Source organism: Heterodontus francisci, chromosome 41 (genome assembly GCF_036365525.1).
Source record: "Heterodontus francisci isolate sHetFra1 chromosome 41, sHetFra1.hap1, whole genome shotgun sequence".
In the NCBI taxonomy this organism is placed as follows: domain Eukaryota; kingdom Metazoa; phylum Chordata; class Chondrichthyes; order Heterodontiformes; family Heterodontidae; genus Heterodontus; species Heterodontus francisci.
Window position 1 is genome coordinate 6,658,804 of NC_090411.1, and position 20,693 is coordinate 6,679,496.

The following is a 20,693-nucleotide window of genomic DNA, read 5'->3' on the forward strand; positions in this document are numbered from 1 at the left end:
GTTTCTTCCCAACCCTTCCGTTTCACAATTGTCATGTCAATTACAGTTTTACATTTACAGCAATTGAGAATATTAACGATACAGTTCGAGGGGTTTCCCATGAATCCAGCCCCTCAGTCCAGCTTGGTGGGGGAACCTTACACTGTGGTCTTTCCCCATTGAGCCTTTGCTGCGGCTGCCCCAAGCTTTAGTGCGTCCCTCAGCACGTAGTCCTGGACCTTGGAATGTGCCAGTCTGCAACATTCGGTGGTGGACAACTCTTTGCGCTGGAAGACCAGCAAGTTTCGGGCAGACCAAAGGGCGTCTTTCACCGAATTGATAGTCCTCCAGCAGCAGTTGATGTTTGTCTCGGTGTGCGTCCCTGGGAACAGCCCGTAGAGCACAGACTCCTGTGTTACAGAGCTGCTTGGGATGAACCTTGACAAAAACCACTGCATCTCTTTCCACACCTGCTTTGCAAAGGCACATTCCAGGAGGAGGTGGGCGACCGTCTCTTCCCCACCACAGCCAACGCGGGGGCACTGTGCGGAGGGGGCGAGACTTCGGGTGTGCATGAAGGATCTGACGGGGAGGGCCCTTCTCACCACCAGCCAAGCTACGTCTTGGTGCTTGTTTGAAAGTTCTGGTGATGAGGCATTCCGCCAAATGACTTTGACGGTCTGCTCGGGGAACCATCCGACAGGATCCACCGTTTCCTTTTCCCGTAGGGCCTTGAGGACATTCCGTGCAGACCACTGCCTGATGGACCGGTGGTCAAAGGTGTTTTTCCGCAGAAACTGCTCCACGAAGGATAGGTGGTACGGCGCCGCCCAACTGCGCGGAGCGTTCCGCGGCAATGTGACCAGGCCCATCCTTCGCAACACCGGGGACAGATAGAACCTCAGCACGTAGTGACACTTGGAGTTTGCGTACTGGGGATCTACACATAGCTTGATGCAGCCGCACACGAAGGTGGTCATCAGGATGAGGGCCACGTTGGGTACATTTTTCCCGCCCATGTCCAGAGATTTGAACATCGTGTCCCTCCGGACCCGGTCCATTTTAGATATCCAGACGAAGCGGATAAGAACAGATACTACACTTGATCTTAGCCAAAAGGCCGAGAAGCGATGGCCGTAAAACTGCGTTTGCTGCGCGCGTCAGGCCCGGCGTGCGGCCTCTACGTCAAAGTAGCCGCCGGGTGGGCGGGCCTCGGGCGAAAGAGGCGACGGCGGGCGGTCTTTGAGCCAGAGCTCCTTTTTTTGCCGGGCCTTGCAAGCAGAAAGGAAAGCACGCGTGCATGCCACGCGCAGCCATTCCTCGCGCTTCAGCGCGAGGCGTTGCGCAGGAAAAAAGACACGCGCGCGCTGGGCAGCAAAGGGCGGCCTGCAACTGCGGGGCAATCCAACAGGGGGCAGCGTAGCACCCACGGAAAACTGCAGCAAAGTCAGCCGAGCAGCAGCGCCGTCACTATTGCGAATTCTATTTTTCAGTAGGGGTCTCGCCCCCGTGGAGGGGGGAAGCTGCACCGCTCCTGGAAACACTGCAATACCAGGTGGATGCATGGAGTGGACGGGGCAAGCCCCTGCTCCATCTGCCTGTCCCAAAAATCAATTTAATATTTGGTCCCCAGATCGGAGACGTATCAGATATTAAACTGATAAGAACAGATACTTTTTTTTTTTTATTTCCAAAATATACTTTATTCATAAAAATCTGTAAAAATTACATTGCCAAACAGTTTCCAAACAGCACCAAAAAATACAAACATTGCAAGGGAGATCAGTTTCCTTCAATACTGTCATGAGTTTCTTCCCAACCCTTCCGTTTCACAATTGTCATGTCAATTACAGTTTTACATTTACAGCAATTCAGAATATTAACGATACAGTTCGAGGGGTTTCCCATGGATCCAGCCCCTCAGTCCAGCTTGGTGGGGGAACCTTACACTGTGGTCTTTCCCCATTGAGCCTTTGCTGCGGCTGCCCCAAGCTTTAGTGCGTCCCTCAGCACGTAGTCCTGGACCTTGGAATGTGCCAGTCTGCAACATTCGGCGGTGGACAACTCTTTGCGCTGGAAGACCAGCATTTTTCGGGCAGACCAAAGGGCGTCTTTCACCGAATTGATAGTCCTCCAGCAGCAGTTGATGTTTGTCTCGGTGTGCGTCCCTGGGAACAGCCCGTAGAGCACAGACTCCTGTGTTACAGAGCTGCTTGGGATGAACCTTGACAAAAACCACTGCATCTCTTTCCACACCTGCTTTGCAAAGGCACATTCCAGGAGGAGGTGGGCGACCGTCTCTTCCCCACCACAGCCAACGCGGGGGCACTGTGCGGAGGGGGCGAGACTTCGGGTGTGCATGAAGGATCTGACGGGGAGGGCCCTTCTCACCACCAGCCAAGCTACGTCTTGGTGCTTGTTTGAAAGTTCTGGTGATGAGGCATTCCGCCAAATGACTTTGACGGTCTGCTCGGGGAACCATCCGACAGGATCCACCGTTTCCTTTTCCCGTAGGGCCTTGAGGACATTCCGTGCAGACCACTGCCTGATGGACCGGTGGTCAAAGGTGTTTTTCCGCAGAAACTGCTCCACGAAGGATAGGTGGTACGGCGCCGCCCAACTGCACGGAGCGTTCCGCGGCAATGTGACCAGGCCCATCCTTCGCAACACCGGGGACAGATAGAACCTCAGCACGTAGTGACACTTGGAGTTTGCGTACTGGGGATCTACACATAGCTTGATGCAGCCGCACACGAAGGTGGTCATCAGGATGAGGGCCACGTTGGGTACATTTTTCCCGCCCATGTCCAGAGATTTGAACATCGTGTCCCTCCGGACCCGGTCCATTTTAGATCCCCAGACGAAGCGGAAAATGGCTCGGGTGACTGCCACGGCGCAGGAGTGGGGTATGGGCCAGACCTGCGCCACGTAGAGCAACAACGTGAGCGCCTCGCACCTGATGACCAGGTTCTTACCCACAATGGAGAGAGATCGCTGCCCCCACATGTCCAACTTTTGTCGTACCTTGGCTACTCGCTCCTCCCATGTTTTGGTGCACGCCCCGGCCCTTCCGAACCATATCCCCAGCACCTTCAGGTAATCTGACCTGACGGTGAAGGGGACAAAGGATCGGTCAGCCCAGTTCCCAAAGAACATGGCCTCGCTCTTGCCGTGGTTAACTTTGGCTCCCGAGGCCAGTTCGAACTGGTCGCAGATGCTCATCAGTCTGCGCACGGACAGCGGATCCGAGCAGAAGACGGCGACGTCATCCATGTACAGGGAGGTTTTGACCTGAGTGCCTCCGCTGCCTGGGATTGTCACCCCTCTTATGCTCGCATCCTTCCTAATAGACTCAGCAAAGGGTTCAATACAGCAAACAAACAAGACCGGGGAAAGAGGACAGCCCTGTCTGACTCCAGATTTGATCGGGAAACTTTCAGATTCCCACCCGTTGATTGAGACTGCGCTACTGATGTTTGTGTAGAGCAGTTGGATCCAATTGCAGATTCCCTCCCCAAACCCCATTTTGGAAAGCACGTCCATCATGTAGGTGTGCGATATCCTGTCAAAAGCCTTCTCCTGGTCCAGGCTGATGAGGCAGGTGTCCACCCTCCTGTCCCGTACGTAGGCGATCGTATCCCTGAGTAGCGCGAGGCTATCAGAGATCTTCCTGCCGGGTACAGTACAGGTCTGATCGGGGTGAATCACCAGCTCCAGAGCAGACTTGACTCGACTGGCTATGACTTTGGACAGAATCTTGTAATCAACATTAAGCAGTGAGATGGGCCGCCAATTTCTGATTTCTACCCTCTCCCCCTTCTGCTTGTAAATGAGGGTGATGATGCCTTTTCTCATGGATTCTGACATGCTACCGGCCAGGAGCATACTCTCGTATACTTCCAGCAGGTCCGGGCCGACCCAGTCCCACAGGGCCGAGTACAACTCGACCGGTAAGCCGTCGCTCCCGGGAGTTTTACTCGCCTCGAAAGACTCGACGGCCTTTGTCAGCTCGTCCAGAGTTAGCGGCTTGTCCAGTCCCTCCCTCCTGCTGTCATCTAAGACCTCTGTGATAGATGACAGGAAGGACTGGGAGGCTCTGCTGTCTGTGGGCTTCGCGTCATACAGCCCAGCATAAAAGGATTTGCTGATCCTTAGTATGTCGGACTGCGAAGACGTTACCGAGCCATCTTCTTCCTTCAGGCTGCTGATAACAGAGCTCTCTCTGTGTACCTTTTGGAAGAAGTAACGCGAGCACGTCTCATCCTGCTCGATGGAGCGGACTCTGGACCGGAAGATGATCTTGGAGGCCTCCTTGGCAAAGAGCGAGGCCTGCTGGCTCTTCACCTCTTGGAGGTCCTCCTTGACCTCGACCCCCATTGACTGCAACCGGAGTAGATTTTGCATAATTTTCTGGAGTCGGGACAGTTCCCTCTGTCTCTCTCTCGCCTTCTGAACACCTTTGTGGATGAAGAACCTCTTGATGTTCTCCTTTATCGCTTCCCACCAGTGAACTGGAGACTCAAAGAGGGGTTTCACGGTCCTCCAACCTTTGTAATCCCTTTTGAGTTCCTCAACGTTCTCTGGGGTCAGCAGTGTCGCATTGAGCTTCCACGTCCCTCTGCCAACCCGCTGGTCGTCCTGTAAGTGACAGTCGGCCAGTAAGAGGCAGTGGTCGGAGAAGAACACCGGCTTGACGTCGGTGGATCCGACCGTGACAGCACGGGAAACAAACAGGAAGTCAATCCTGGAACGGGCAGACCCGTCCGATCTTGACCATGTGTATCTGCGCTGCGCTCCGTCTGCAGGTTTGCTGAAGACGTCGTGCAGTTTGGCATCCTTAACTGTTTCTATGAGGAATCTGGACGTAGCGTCCAGTTTTCTGTCGTCACTGCCGGATCGTCCAGCCGCATCGATGATGCAGTTGAAGTCACCGCCTAGGATGACCGGCCTGGACGTCGCCAGCAGCAGTGGGAGCTGCTGGAAGACGGTCAGCCGCTCGCTGCGTTGTACCGGGGCGTACACGTTGATCAACCGGAGCGGAGCGTTGTTGTACATCACGTCTGCTACGAGGAGGCGGCCGCCCACCACCTCCTTAACTTCGGAGATGGTGAAGTTACCTCCCCGCAGCAGAATACCCAGGCCGGAGGAACGGCAGTCATTACCCCCCGACCAGATCGATGGCCCGTGGGACCACCATCGCGACCACTGCCTGTAGGTGCTGAGGTGTGGTATTCCACACTCCTGCAGAAACAGTAGGTCAGCTTTGACCTTGGCAAGGTAATCCAAGGTTGAAACACATCGCGTAGTCGATTTAATGCTACGCACATTAATGGAAGCAATTCTTACACCCATTTTTTACTAAAAATTAGTTGTTGCTTCCCATACCATTTGTCCTCGCTAGTCCCAGTCCTTCCCCTTCGGGATGTTCCTGCATACCCATCGTATGCGCAAGCAGTTTCACGTTGGTTGGGCTCAGAAACCCCTCCTGATTTTTCCTGCAGGGTTTGTGCCGCTCGGGTGACATCGGGGGGGTCTTGTAGGCAGAGAGGATTGGGTTGTCCTCAGCTGCTTCCATCTGTTCCTCCTCGAAAACATCACAGCTCCCGGTCTCCCGGAGCTCAGGTGCGCCAGACGTGTCTTTGCTCCCGGTGTCCCGGAGCTGAGATGCGTTGGCCACGTCGTTACGTGTGGGGAATTGGGGTTGGGGCACGCCGGGCCCATCACAGCTTCCAGTGCCCGGGGGCTGGGATGCTTGATCATCCATCTCGGAGTTCTGCCGCCTCTTTTGAAGGGGCTGTCGTTCCAGCATTTCCCCGTCCAGTGAAGAGGAGTTGTTGCAGTCTGATTCAGATGAAAGCCTCCTCTTGCCACTGGTTTGGGTGGTGGCTTTGGGATGTTTTTTCTTTGTGGTTTTCCTCTGGACCACTTGCCACTGACCTGTTTGTCCATCTGCTGCCTCCTCCTCCATTGATTCTGTCTGTGGAGGAGGGGTTTCCGGGCGCTGGGTAGGTGCTGGGTCGTTGGTTTCAGCCGCCTCCCCTTCCTTCTCAGGTTGAAGTTCCTCACTGCGGAGAAGGTTGCTGGTCTCCTTTCGAACAGCGGACGCCTTCGTCGAACCTTCGCCCGGCCATTCCTTGGACCTTGCCGCCTGAGCATAGCTGAGACAACGTTTGGGGCAGGTCTTGTAGAGATGGCCTGCCGCACCGCACAAGTTGCAACACTTAGTCTGCTTACAGTCCTTGGTCTGATGGCCTTCCTCCTTGCAGTTCTTGCAAACAACCGTGCTGCAGTTGGCTGCCATGTGACCAGATTTGCCACAGGTGCGGCAAACTCTGGGCTGCCCAGCGTAGACCAAAAAGCCTCGACTTCCCCCGATAGCGAAGCTGGAAGGAGGGTGGATGATGGCTCCACTGAGATCTACCTTCAAGGTCACCTTGACCTGCCGCTTGCTGGTCCAGATCCCAAAGGGGTCCTTGACATCAGTGCTGCTGCAGGCCACCTCGACGTACCTGGCGAGAAAGGTGAGTACATCCACCACCGGAACATGGGGGTTGTAGAGGTGAATCGTCACCACCCGGTCCCGTTGTGACGGAAGCGTGAAGAGCGGCTCCGCTGTGAGGATCGACAGTGGAGCCCGGTCCCCTTTCTCCTTGAACGCCTTCAGGAACTTGATGCATCCCGCCACGTTCCGGAACGTCACGTCGAAGTATCCACTGCTGGGGAAATCCTGCAGGCAGAAGACATCCGTCGCTTGAAATCCGCAGCAATCGAAGAGAATTTTCTTGATGAAGAAGGTGCGATCGACCGGTGCATCTCCTTCCTTGTCCTTCACGACCACCCGAACGGTGTTGCGCACTCCCTGGCCCGAAGCTCGAAAATTGGTTATAGCCATTTCACTCAAAGCTTCCCCAGGATCAAAAGGCAATGATCATGGTCTCTTCTCAATCAAATAAGCACTGATAAGAACAGATACTACACTTGATCTTAGCCAAAAGGCCGAGAAGCGATGGCCGTAAAACTGCGTTTGCTGCGCGCGTCAGGCCCGGCGTGCGGCCTCTACGTCAAAGTAGCCGCCGGGTGGGCGAGCCTCGGGCGAAAGAGGCGACGGCGGGCGGTCTTTGAGCCAGAGCTCCTTTTGTTGCCGGGCCTTGCAAGCAGAAAGGAAAGCACGCGTGCATGCCACGCGCAGCCATTCCTCGCGCTTCTGCGCGAGGCGTTGCGCAGGAAAAAAGACGCGCGCGCGCTGGTCAGCAAAGGGCGGCCTGCAACTGCGGGGCAATCCAACAGGGGGCAGCGTAGCACCCACGGAAAACTGCAGCAAAGTCAGCCGAGCAGCAGCGCCGTCACTATTGCGAATTCTATTTTTCAGCAGGGGTCTCGCCCCCGTGGAGGGGGGAAGCTGCACCGCTCCTGGAAACACTGCAATACCAGGTGGATGCATGGAGTGGACGGGGCAAGCCTCTGCTCCATCTCCCAAAAATCAATTTAATATTTGGTCCCCAGATAGGGGACATATCAGATATTAAACTGATAAGAACAGATTTTTTTTTTTTTATTTCCAAAATATACTTTATTCATAAAAATCTGTAAAAATTACATTGCCAAACAGTTTCCAAACAGCACCAAAAAATACAAACATTGCAAGGGAGATCAGTTTCCTTCAATACTGTCATGAGTTTCTTCCCAACCCTTCCGTTTCACAATTGTCATGTCAATTACAGTTTTACATTTACAGCAATTGAGAATATTAACGAAACAGTTCGAGGGGTTTCCCATGGATCCAGCCCCTCAGTCCAGCTTGGTGGGGGAACCTTACACTGTGGTCTTTCCCCATTGAGCCTTTGCTGCGGCTGCCCCAAGCTTTAGTGCGTCCCTCAGCACGTAGTCCTGGACCTTGGAATGTGCCAGTCTGCAACATTCGGTGGTGGACAACTCTTTGCGCTGGAAGATCAGCAGGTTTCGGGCAGACCAAAGGGCGTCTTTCACCGAATTGATAGTCCTCCAGCAGCAGTTGATGTTTGTCTCGGTGTGCGTCCCTGGGAACAGCCCGTAGAGCACAGACTCCTGTGTTACAGAGCTGCTTGGGATGAACCTTGACAAAAACCACTGCATCTCTTTCCACACCTGCTTTGCAAAGGCACATTCCAGGAGGAGGTGGGCGACCGTCTCTTCCCCACCACAGCCAACGCGGGGGCACTGTGCGGAGGGGGTGAGACTTCGGGTGTTCATGAAGGATCTGACGGGGAGGGCCCTTCTCACCACCAGCCAAGCTACGTCTTGGTGCTTGTTTGAAAGTTCTGGTGATGAGGCATTCCGCCAAATGACTTTGACGGTCTGCTCGGGGAACCCTCCGACAGGATCCACCGTTTCCTTTTCCCGTAGGGCCTTGAGGACATTCCGTGCAGACCACTGCCTGATGGACCGGTGGTCAAAGGTGTTTTTCCGCAGAAACTGCTCCACGAAGGATAGGTGGTACGGCACGTCCCAACTGCACGGAGCGTTCCGCGGCAATGTGACCAGGCCCATCCTTCGCAACACCGGGGACAGATAGAACCTCAGCACGTAGTGACACTTGGAGTTTGCGTACTGGGGATCTACACATAGCTTGATGCAGCCGCACACGAAGGTGGTCATCAGGATGAGGGCCACGTTGGGTACATTTTTCCCGCCCATGTCCAGAGATTTGAACATCGTGTCCCTCCGGACCCGGTCCATTTTAGATCCCCAGACGAAGCGGAAAATGGCTCGGGTGACTGCCACGGCGCAGGAGTGGGGTATGGGCCAGACCTGCGCCACGTAGAGCGACAACGTGAGCGCCTCGCACCTGATGACCAGGTTCTTACCCACAATGGAGAGAGATCGCTGCCCCCACATGCCCAACTTTTGTCGTACCTTGGCTACTCGCTCCTCCCATGTTTTGGTGCACGCCCCGGCACTTCCGAACCAAATCCCCAGCACCTTCAGGTAATCTGACCTGACGGTGAAGGGGACAAAGGATCGGTCAGCCCAGTTCCCAAAGAACATGGCCTCGCTCTTGCCGTGGTTAACTTTGGCTCCCGAGGCCAGTTCGAACTGGTCGCAGATGCTCATCAGTCTGCGCACGGACAGCGGATCCGAGCAGAAGACGGCGACGTCATCCATGTACAGGGAGGTTTTGACCTGAGTGCCTCCGCTGCCTGGGATTGTCACCCCTCTTATGCTCGCATCCTTCCTAATAGACTCAGCAAAGGGTTCAATACAGCAAACAAACAAGACCGGGGAAAGAGGACAGCCCTGTCTGACTCCAGATTTGATCGGGAAACTTTCAGATTCCCACCCGTTGATTGAGACTGCGCTACTGATGTTTGTGTAGAGCAGTTGGATCCAATTGCAGATTCCCTCCCCAAACCCCATTTTGGAAAGCACGTCCATCATGTAGGTGTGCGATATCCTGTCAAAAGCCTTCTCCTGGTCCAGGCTGATGAGGCAGGTGTCCACCCTCCTGTCCCGTACGTAGGCGATCGTATCCCTGAGTAGCGCGAGGCTATCAGAGATCTTCCTGCCGGGTACAGTACAGGTCTGATCGGGGTGAATCACCAGCTCCAGAGCAGACTTGACTCGACTGGCTATGACTTTGGACAGAATCTTGTAATCAACATTAAGCAGTGAGATGGGCCGCCAATTTCTGATTTCTACCCTCTCCCCCTTCTGCTTGTAAATGAGGGTGATGATGCCTTTTCTCATGGATTCTGACATGCTACCGGCCAGGAGCATACTCTCGTATACTTCCAGCAGGTCCGGGCCGACCCAGTCCCACAGGGCCGAGTACAACTCGACCGGTAAGCCGTCGCTCCCGGGAGTTTTACTCGCCTCGAAAGACTCGACGGCCTTTGTCAGCTCGTCCAGAGTTAGCGGCTTGTCCAGTCCCTCCCTCCTGCTGTCATCTAAGACCTCTGTGATAGATGACAGGAAGGACTGGGAGGCTCTGCTGTCTGTGGGCTTCGCGTCATACAGCCCAGCATAAAAGGATTTGCTGATCCTTAGTATGTCGGACTGCGAAGACGTTACCGAGCCATCTTCTTCCTTCAGGCTGCTGATAACAGAGCTCTCTCTGTGTACCTTTTGGAAGAAGTAACGCGAGCACGTCTCATCCTGCTCGATGGAGCGGACTCTGGACCGGAAGATGATCTTGGAGGCCTCCTTGGCAAAGAGCGAGGCCTGCTGGCTCTTCACCTCTTGGAGGTCCTCCTTGACCTCGACCCCCATTGACTGCAACCGGAGTAGATTTTGCATAATTTTCTGGAGTCGGGACAGTTCCCTCTGTCTCTCTCTCGCCTTCTGAACACCTTTGTGGATGAAGAACCTCTTGATGTTCTCCTTAATCGCTTCCCACCAGTGAACTGGAGACTCAAAGAGGGGTTTCACGGTCCTCCAACCTTTGTAATCCCTTTTGAGTTCCTCAACGTTCTCTGGGGTCAGCAGTGTCGCATTGAGCTTCCACGTCCCTCTGCCAACCCGCTGGTCATCCTGTAAGTGACAGTCGGCCAGTAAGAGGCAGTGGTCGGAGAAGAACACCGGCTTGACGTCGGTGGATCCGACCGTGACAGCACGGGACACAAACAGGAAGTCAATCCTGGAACGGGCAGACCCGTCCGATCTTGACCATGTGTATCTGCGCTGCGCTCCGTCTGCAGGTTTGCTGAAGACGTCGTGCAGTTTGGCATCCTTAACTGTTTCTATGAGGAATCTGGACGTAGCGTCCAGTTTGCTGTCGACACTGCCGGATCGTCCAGCCGCATCGATGATGCAGTTGAAGTCACCGCCTAGGATGACCGGCCTGGACGTCGCCAGCAGCAGTGGGAGCTGCTGGAAGACGGTCAGCCGCTCGCTGCGTTGTACCGGGGCGTACACGTTGATCAACCGGAGCGGAGCGTTGTTGTACATCACGTCTGCTACGAGGAGGCGGCCGCCCACCACCTCCTTAACTTCGGAGATGGTGAAGTTACCTCCCCGCAGCAGAATACCCAGGCCGGAGGAACGGCAGTCATTACCCCCCGACCAGATCGATGGCCCGTGGGACCACCATCGCGACCACTGCCTGTAGGTGCTGAGGTGTGGTATTCCACACTCCTGCAGAAACAGTAGGTCAGCTTTGACCTTGGCAAGGTAATCCAAGGTTGAAACACATCGCGTAGTCGATTTAATGCTACGCACATTAATGGAAGCAATTCTTACACCCATTTTTTACTAAAAATTAGTTGTTGCTTCCCATACCATTTGTCCTCGCTAGTCCCAGTCCTTCCCCTTCGGGATGTTCCTGCATACCCATCGTATGCGCAAGCAGTTTCACGTTGGTTGGGCTCAGAAACCCCTCCTGATTTTTCATGCAGGGTTTGTGCCGCTCGGGTGACATCGGGGGGGTCTTGTAGGCAGAGAGGATTGGGTTGTCCTCAGCTGCTTCCATCTGTTCCTCCTCGAAAACATCACAGCTCCCGGTCTCCCGGAGCTCAGGTGCGCCAGACGTGTCTTTGCTCCCGGTGTCCCGGAGCTGAGATGCGTTGGCCACGTCGTTACGTGTGGGGAATTGGGGTTGGGGCACGCCGTGCCCATCACAGCTTCCAGTGCCCGGGGGCTGGGATGCTTGATCATCCATCTCGGAGTTCTGCCGCCTCTTTTGAAGGGGCTGTCGTTCCAGCATTTCCCCGTCCAGTGAAGAGGAGTTGTTGCAGTCTGATTCAGAAGAGAGCCTCCTCTTGCCACTGGTTTGGGTGGTGGCTTTGGGATGTTTTTTCTTTGTGGTTTTCCTCTGGACCACTTGCCACTGACCTGTTTGTCCATCTGCTGCCTCCTCCTCCATTGATTCTGTCTGTGGAGGAGTGGTTTCCGGGCGCTGGGTAGGTGCTGGGTCGTTGGTTTCAGCTGCCTCCCCTTCCTTCTCAGGTTGAAGTTCCTCACTGCGCAGAAGGTTGCTGGTCTCCTTTCGGACAGCGGACGCCTTCGTCGAACCTTCGCCCGGCCATTCCTTGGACCTTGCCGCCTGAGCATAGCTGAGACAACGTTTGGGGCAGGTCTTGTAGAGATGGCCTGCCGCACCGCACAAGTTGCAACACTTAGTCTGCTTACAGTCCTTGGTCTGATGGCCTTCCTCCTTGCAGTTCTTGCAAACAACCGTGCTGCAGTTGGCTGCCATGTGACCAGATTTGCCACAGGTGCGACAAACTCTGGGCTGCCCAGCGTAGACCAAGAAGCCTCGACTTCCCCCGATAGCGAAGCTGGAGGGAGGGTGGATGATGGCTCCACTGGGATCTACCTTCAAGGTCACCTTGACCTGCCGCTTGCTGGTCCAGATCCCAAAGGGGTCCTTGACATCAGTGCTGCTGCCGGCCACCTCGACGTACCTGGAGAGAAAGGTGAGTACGTCCACCACCGGAACATGGGGGTTGCAGAGGTGAATCGTCACCACCCGGTCCCGTTGTGACGGAAGCGTGAAGAGCGGCTCCGCTGTGAGGATCGACAGTGGTGCCCGGTCCCCTTTCTCCTTGAACGCCTTCAGGAACTTGATGCATCCCGCCACGTTCCGGAACGTCACGTTAAACTGATAAGAACAGATACTACACTTGATCTTAGCCAAAAGGCCGAGAAGCGATGGCCGTAAAACTGCGTTTGCTGCGCGCGTCAGGCCCGGCGTGCGGCCTCTACGTCAAAGTAGCCGCCGGGTGGGCGAGCCTCGGGCGAAAGAGGCGACGGCGGGCGGTCTTTGAGCCAGAGCTCCTTTTGTTGCCGGGCCTTGCAAGCAGAAAGGAAAGCACGCGTGCATGCCACGCGCAGCCATTCCTCACGCTTCTGCGCGAGGCGTTGCGCAGGAAAAAAGACGCGCGCGCGCTGGGCAGCAAAGGGCGGCCTGCAACTGCGGGGCAATCCAACAGGGGGCAGCGTAGCGCCCACGGAAAACTGCAGCAAAGTCAGCCGAGCAGCAGCGCCGTCACTATTGCGAATTCTATTTTTCAGCAGGGGTCTCGCCCCCGTGGAGGGGGGAAGCTGCACCGCTCCTGGAAACACTGCAATACCAGGTGGATGCATGGAGTGGACGGGGCAAGCCCCTGCTCCATCTCCCTGTCCCAAAAATCAATTTAATATTTGGTCCCCAGATCGGGGACGTATCAGATATTAAACTGATAAGAACAGATACTACACTTGATCTTAGCCAAAAGGCCGAGAAGCGATGGCCGTAAAACTGCGTTTGCTGCGCGCGTCAGGCCCGGCGTGCGGCCTCTACGTCAAAGTAGCCGCCGGGTGGGCGAGCCTCGGGCGAAAGAGGCGACGGCGGGCGGTCTTTGAGCCAGAGCTCCTTTTGTTGCCGGGCCTTGCAAGCAGAAAGGAAAGCACGCGTGCATGCCACGCGCAGCCATTCCTCGCGCTTCTGCGCGAGGCGTTGCGCAGGAAAAAAGACGCGCGCGCGCTGGGCAGCAAAGGGCGGCCTGCAACTGCGGGGCAATCCAACAGGGGGCAGCGTAGCGCCCACGGAAAACTGCAGCAAAGTCAGCCGAGCAGCAGCGCCGTCACTATTGCGAATTCTATTTTTCAGCAGGGGTCTCGCCCCCGTGGAGGGGGGAAGCTGCACCGCTCCTGGAAACACTGCAATACCAGGTGGATGCATGGAGTGGACGGGGCAAGCCCCTGCTCCATCTCCCTGTCCCAAAAATCAATTTAATATTTGGTCCCCAGATCGGGGACGTATCAGATATTAAACTGATAAGAACAGATACTTTTTTTTTTTTTTTTTATTTCCAAAATATACTTTATTCATAAAAATCTGTAAAAATTACATTGCCAAACAGTTTCCAAACAGCACCAAAAAATACAAACATTGCAAGGGAGATCAGTTTCCTTCAATACTGTCATGAGTTTCTTCCCAACCCTTCCGTTTCTCAATTGTCATGTCAATTACAGTTTTACATTTACAGCAATTCAGAATATTAACGATACAGTTCGAGGGGTTTCCCATGGATCCAGCCCCTCAGTCTAGCTTGGTGGGGGAACCTTACACTGTGGTCTTTCCCCATTGAGCCTTTGCTGCGGCTGCCCCAAGCTTTAGTGCGTCCCTCAGCACGTAGTCCTGGACCTTGGAATGTGCCAGTCTGCAACATTCGGTGGTGGACAACTCTTTGCGCTGGAAGACCAGCAAGTTTCGGGCAGACCAAAGGGCGTCTTTCACCGAATTGATAGTCCTCCAGCAGCAGTTGATGTTTGTCTCGGTGTGCGTCCCTGGGAACAGCCCGTAGAGCACAGACTCCTGTGTTACAGAGCTGCTTGGGATGAACCTTGACAAAAACCACTGCATCTCTTTCCACACCTGCTTTGCAAAGGCACATTCCAGGAGGAGGTGGGCGACCGTCTCTTCCCCACCACAGCCAACGCGGGGGCACTGTGCGGAGGGGGCGAGACTTCGGGTGTGCATGAAGGATCTGACGGGGAGGGCCCTTCTCACCACCAGCCAAGCTACGTCTTGGTGCTTGTTTGAAAGTTCTGGTGATGAGGCATTCCGCCAAATGACTTTGACGGTCTGCTCGGGGAACCATCCGACAGGATCCACCGTTTCCTTTTCCCGTAGGGCCTTGAGGACATTCCGTGCAGACCACTGCCTGATGGACCGGTGGTCAAAGGTGTTTTTCCGCAGAAACTGCTCCACGAAGGATAGGTGGTACGGCACGTCCCAACTGCACGGAGCGTTCCGCGGCAATGTGACCAGGCCCATCCTTCGCAACACCGGGGACAGATAGAACCTCAGCACGTAGTGACACTTGGAGTTTGCGTACTGGGGATCTACACATAGCTTGATGCAGCCGCACACGAAGGTGGTCATCAGGATGAGGGCCACGTTGGGTACATTTTTCCCGCCCATGTCCAGAGATTTGAACATCGTGTCCCTCCGGACCCGGTCCATTTTAGATCCCCAGAAGAAGCGGAGAATGGCTCGGGTGACTGCCACGGCGCAGGAGTGGGGTATGGGCCAGACCTGCGCCACGTAGAGCAACAACGTGAGCGCCTCGCACCTGATGACCAGGTTCTTACCCACAATGGAGAGAGATCGCTGCCCCCACATGCCCAACTTTTGTCGTACCTTGGCTACTCGCTCCTCCCATGTTTTGGTGCACGCCCCGGCCCTTCCGAACCATATCCCCAGCACCTTCAGGTAATCTGACCTGACGGTGAAGGGGACAAAGGATCGGTCAGCCCAGTTCCCAAAGAACATGGCCTCGCTCTTGCCGTGGTTAACTTTGGCTCCCGAGGCCAGTTCGAACTGGTCGCAGATGCTCATCAGTCTGCGCACGGACAGCGGATCCGAGCAGAAGACGGCGACGTCATCCATGTACAGGGAGGTTTTGACCTGAGTGCCTCCGCTGCCTGGGATTGTCACCCCTCTTATGCTCGCATCCTTCCTAATAGACTCAGCAAAGGGTTCAATATAGCAAACAAACAAGACCGGGGACAGAGGACAGCCCTGTCTGACTCCAGATTTGATCGGGAAACTTTCAGATTCCCACCCGTTGATTGAGACTGCGCTACTGATGTTTGTGTAGAGCAGTTGGATCCAATTGCAGATTCCCTCCCCAAACCCCATTTTGGAAAGCACGTCCATCATGTAGGTGTGCGATATCCTGTCAAAAGCCTTCTCCTGGTCCAGGCTGATGAGGCAGGTGTCCACCCTCCTGTCCCGTACGTAGGCGATCGTATCCCTGAGTAGCGCGAGGCTATCAGAGATCTTCCTGCCGGGTACAGTACAGGTCTGATCGGGGTGAATCACCAGCTCCAGAGCAGACTTGACTCGACTGGCTATGACTTTGGACAGAATCTTGTAATCAACATTAAGCAGTGAGATGGGCCGCCAATTTCTGATTTCTACCCTCTCCCCCTTCTGCTTGTAAATGAGGGTGATGGTGCCTTTTCTCATGGATTCTGACATGCTACCGGCCAGGAGCATACTCTCGTATACTTCCAGCAGGTCCGGGCCGACCCAGTCCCACAGGGCCGAGTACAACTCGACCGGTAAGCCGTCGCTCCCGGGAGTTTTACTCGCCTCGAAAGACTCGACGGCCTTTGTCAGCTCGTCCAGAGTTAGCGGCTTGTCCAGTCCCTCCCTCCTGCTGTCATCTAAGACCTCTGTGATAGATGACAGGAAGGACTGGGAGGCTCTGCTGTCTGTGGGCTTCGCGTCATACAGCCCAGCATAAAAGGATTTGCTGATCCTTAGTATGTCGGACTGCGAAGACGTTACCGAGCCATCTTCTTCCTTCAGGCTGCTGATAACAGAGCTCTCTCTGTGTACCTTTTGGAAGAAGTAACGCGAGCACGTCTCATCCTGCTCGATGGAGCGGACTCTGGACCGGAAGATGATCTTGGAGGCCTCCTTGGCAAAGAGCGAGGCCTGCTGGCTCTTCACCTCTTGGAGGTCCTCCTTGACCTCGACCCCCATTGACTGCAACCGGAGTAGATTTTGCATAATTTTCTGGAGTCGGGACAGTTCCCTCTGTCTCTCTCTCGCCTTCTGAACACCTTTGTGGATGAAGAACCTCTTGATGTTCTCCTTAATCGCTTCCCACCAGTGAACTGGAGACTCAAAGAGGGGTTTCACGGTCCTCCAACCATTGTAATCCCTTTTGAGTTCCTCAACGTTCTCTGGGGTCAGCAGTGTCGCATTGAGCTTCCACGTCCCTCTGCCAACCCGCTGGTCGTCCTGTAAGTGACAGTCGGCCAGTAAGAGGCAGTGGTCGGAGAAGAACACCGGCTTGACGTCGGTGGATCCGACCGTGACAGCACGGGAAACAAACAGGAAGTCAATCCTGGAACGGGCAGACCCGTCCGATCTTGACCATGTGTATCTGCGCTGCGCTCCGTCTGCAGGTTTGCTGAAGACGTCGTGCAGTTTGGCATCCTTAACTGTTTCTACTAGGAATCTGGACGTAGCGTCCAGTTTGCTGTCGTCACTGCCGGATCGTCCAGCCGCATCGATGATGCAGTTGAAGTCACCGCCTAGGATGACCGGCCTGGACGTCGCCAGCAGCAGTGGGAGCTGCTGGAAGACGGTCAGCCGCTCGCTGCGTTGTACCGGGGCGTACACGTTGATCAACCGGAGCGGAGCGTTGTTGTACATCACGTCTGCTACGAGGAGGCGGCCGCCCACCACCTCCTTAACTTCGGAGATGGTGAAGTTACCTCCCCGCAGCAGAATACCCAGGCCGGAGGAACGGCAGTCATTACCCCCCGACCAGATCGATGGCCCGTGGGACCACCATCGCGACCACTGCCTGTAGGTGCTGAGGTGTGGTATTCCACACTCCTGCAGAAACAGTAGGTCAGCTTTGACCTTGGCAAGGTAATCCAAGGTTGAAACACATCGCGTAGTCGATTTAATGCTACGCACATTAATGGAAGCAATTCTTACACCCATTTTTTACTAAAAATTAGTTGTTGCTTCCCATACCATTTGTCCTCGCTAGTCCCAGTCCTTCCCCTTCGGGATGTTCCTGCATACCCATCGTATGCGCAAGCAGTTTCACGTTGGTTGGGCTCAGAAACCCCTCCTGATTTTTCATGCAGGGTTTGTGCCGCTCGGGTGACATCGGGGGGGTCTTGTAGGCAGAGAGGATTGGGTTGTCCTCAGCTGCTTCCATCTGTTCCTCCTCGAAAACATCACAGCTCCCGGTCTCCCGGAGCTCAGGTGCGCCAGACGTGTCTTTGCTCCCGGTGTCCTGGAGCTGAGATGCGTTGGCCACGTCGTTACGTGTGGGGCATTGGGGTTGGGGCACGCTGGGCCCATCACAGCTTCCAGTGCCCGGGGGCTGGGATGCTTTATCATCCATCTCGGAGTTCTGCCGCCTCTTTTGAAGGGGCTGTCGTTCCAGCATTTCCCCGTCCAGTGAAGAGGAGTTGTTGCAGTCTGATTCAGAAGAGAGCCTCCTCTTGCCACTGGTTTGGGTGGTGGCTTTGGGATGTTTTTTCTTTGTGGTTCTCCTCTGGACCACTTGCCACTGACCTGTTTGTCCATCTGCTGCCTCCTCCTCCATTGATTCTGTCTGTGGGGGAGGGGTTTCCGGGCGCTGGGTAGGTGCTGGGTCGTTGGTTTCAGCCGCCTCCCCTTCCTTCTCAGGTTGAAGTTCCTCACTGCGGAGAAGGTTGTTGGTCTCCTTTCGAACAGCGGACGCCTTCGTCGAACCTTCGCCCGGCCATTCCTTGGACCTTGCCGCCTGAGCATAGCTTTGACAACGTTTGGGACAGGTCTTGTAGAGATGGCCTGCCGCACCGCACAAGTTGCAACACTTAGTCTGCTTACAGTCCTTGGTCTGATGGCCTTCCTCCTTGCAGTTCTTGCAAACAACCGTGCTGCAGTTGGCTGCCATGTGACCAGATTTGCCACAGGTGCGACAAACTCTGGGCTGCCCAGCGTAGACCAAGAAGCCTCGACTTCCCCCGATAGCGAAGCTGGAGGGAGGGTGGATGATGGCTCCACTGGGATCTACCTTCAAGGTCACCTTGACCTGCCGCTTGCTGGTCCAGATCCCAAAGGGGTCCTTGACATCAGTGCTGCTGCCGGCCACCTCGACGTACCTGGCGAGAAAGGTGAGTACATCCACCACCGGAACATGGGGGTTGTAGAGGTGAATCGTCACCACCCGGTCCCGTTGTGACGGACGCGTGAAGAGCGGCTCCGCTGTGAGGATCGACAGTGGCGCCCGGTCCCCTTTCTCCTTGAACGCCTTCAGGAACTTGATGCATCCCGCCACGTTCCGGAACGTCACGTCGAAGTACCCACTGCTGGGGAAATCCTGCAGGCAGAAGACGTCCGTCGCTTGAAATCCGCAGCAATCGAAGAGAATTTTCTTGATGAAGAAGGTGCGATCGACCGGTGCATCTCCTTCCTTGTCTTTCACGACCACCCGAACGGTGTTGCGCACTCCCTGGCCCGAAGCTCGAAAATTGGTTATAGCCATTTTACTCAAAGCTTCCCCAGGATCAAAAAGCAATGATCATGGTCTCTTCTCAATCAAATAAGCACTGATAAGAACAGATTTTTTTTTTTTTTTTTTTATTTCCAAAATATACTTTATTCATAAAAATCTGTAAAAATTACATTGCCAAACAGTTTCCAAACAGCACCAAAAAATACAAACATTGCAAGGGAGATCAGTTTCCTTCAATACTGTCATGAGTTTCTTCCCAACCCTTCCGTTTCTCAATTGTCATGTCAATTACAGTTTTACATTTACAGCAATTCAGAATATTAACGATACAGTTCGAGGGGTTTCCCATGGATCCAGCCCCTCAGTCTAGCTTGGTGGGGGAACCTTACACTGTGGTCTTTCCCCATTGAGCCTTTGCTGCGGCTGCCCCAAGCTTTAGTGCGTCCCTCAGCACGTAGTCCTGGACCTTGGAATGTGCCAGTCTGCAACATTCGGTGGTGGACAACTCTTTGCGCTGGAAGACCAGCAAGTTTCGGGCAGACCAAAGGGCGTCTTTCACCGAATTGATAGTCCTCCAGCAGCAGTTGATGTTTGTCTCGGTGTGCGTCCCTGGGAACAGCCCGTAGAGCACAGACTCCTGTGTTACAGAGCTGCTTGGGATGAACCTTGACAAAAACCACTGCATCTCTTTCCACACCTGCTTTGCAAAGGCACATTCCAGGAGGAGGTGGGCGACCGTCTCTTCCCCACCACAGCCAACGCGGGGGCACTGTGCGGAGGGGGCGAGACTTCGGGTGTGCATGAAGGATCTGACGGGGAGGGCCCTTCTCACCACCAGCCAAGCTACGTCTTGGTGCTTGTTTGAAAGTTCTGGTGATGAGGCATTCCGCCAAATGACTTTGACGGTCTGCTCGGGGAACCATCCGACAGGATCCACCGTTTCCTTTTCCCGTAGGGCCTTGAGGACATTCCGTGCAGACCACTGCCTGATGGACCGGTGGTCAAAGGTGTTTTTCCGCAGAAACTGCTCCACGAAGGATAGGTGGTACGGCACGTCCCAACTGCACGGAGCGTTCCGCGGCAATGTGACCAAGCCCATCCTTCGCAACACCGGGGACAGATAGAACCTCAGCACGTAGTGACACTTGGAGTTTGCGTACTGGGGATCTACACATAGCTTGATGCAGCCGCACACGAAGGTGGTCATCAGGATGAGGGCCACGTTGGGTACATTTTTCCCGCCCTTGTCCAGAGATTTGAACATCGTGTCCCTCCGGACCCGGTCCATTTTAGATCCCCAGACGAAGCGGAAAATGGCTCGGGTGACTGCCACGGCGCAGGAGTGGGGTATGGGCCAGACCTGCGCCACGTAGAGCAACAACGTGAGCGCCTCGCACCTGATGACCAGGTTCTTACCCACAATGGAGAGAGACCGCTGCCCCCACATGCCCAACTTTTGTCGTACCTTGGCTACTCGCTCCTCCCATGTTTTGGTGCACGCCCCGGCCCTTCCGAACCATATCCCCAGCACCTTCAGGTAATCTGACCTGACGGTGAAGGGGACAAAGGATCGGTCAGCCCAGTTCCCAAAGAACATGGCCTCGCTCTTGCCGTGGTTAACTTTGGCTCCCGAGGCCAGTTCGAACTGGTCGCAGATGCTCATCAGTCTGCGCACGGACAGCGGATCCGAGCAGAAGACGGCGACGTCATCCATGTACAGGGAGGTTTTGACCTGAGTGCCTCCGCTGCCTGGGATTGTCACCCCTCTTATGCTCG

The 20,693-nt window shown here is 54.9% G+C and overlaps 2 non-coding genes and 5 pseudogenes across 2 annotated transcripts; all 7 read right to left on the reverse strand.

Annotated features, from left to right (window-relative positions):
* Positions 1-1,002: 1,002 nt before the first annotated feature.
* LOC137354531 (U2 spliceosomal RNA) lies at positions 1,003-1,111 on the reverse strand (annotated as a pseudogene).
* A 386-nt stretch (positions 1,112-1,497) lies between these two features.
* LOC137354399 (U2 spliceosomal RNA) lies at positions 1,498-1,678 on the reverse strand (annotated as a pseudogene).
* A 5,200-nt stretch (positions 1,679-6,878) lies between these two features.
* LOC137354612 (U2 spliceosomal RNA) lies at positions 6,879-6,987 on the reverse strand (annotated as a pseudogene).
* A 386-nt stretch (positions 6,988-7,373) lies between these two features.
* LOC137354460 (U2 spliceosomal RNA) lies at positions 7,374-7,546 on the reverse strand (annotated as a pseudogene).
* Positions 7,547-12,462: 4,916 nt separating this feature from the next.
* LOC137354592 (U2 spliceosomal RNA) lies at positions 12,463-12,605 on the reverse strand (annotated as a pseudogene).
* A 386-nt stretch (positions 12,606-12,991) lies between these two features.
* On the reverse strand, positions 12,992-13,182 carry LOC137355231 (U2 spliceosomal RNA). Its single transcript, XR_010970866.1, has one exon. It is a non-coding gene; the product is annotated as a U2 spliceosomal RNA (small nuclear RNA).
* Positions 13,183-13,568: 386 nt separating this feature from the next.
* Positions 13,569-13,754, reverse strand: LOC137354228 (U2 spliceosomal RNA). The gene has a single exon (XR_010970326.1). It is a non-coding gene; the product is annotated as a U2 spliceosomal RNA (small nuclear RNA).
* Between the last annotated feature and the right edge of the window lie 6,939 nt (positions 13,755-20,693).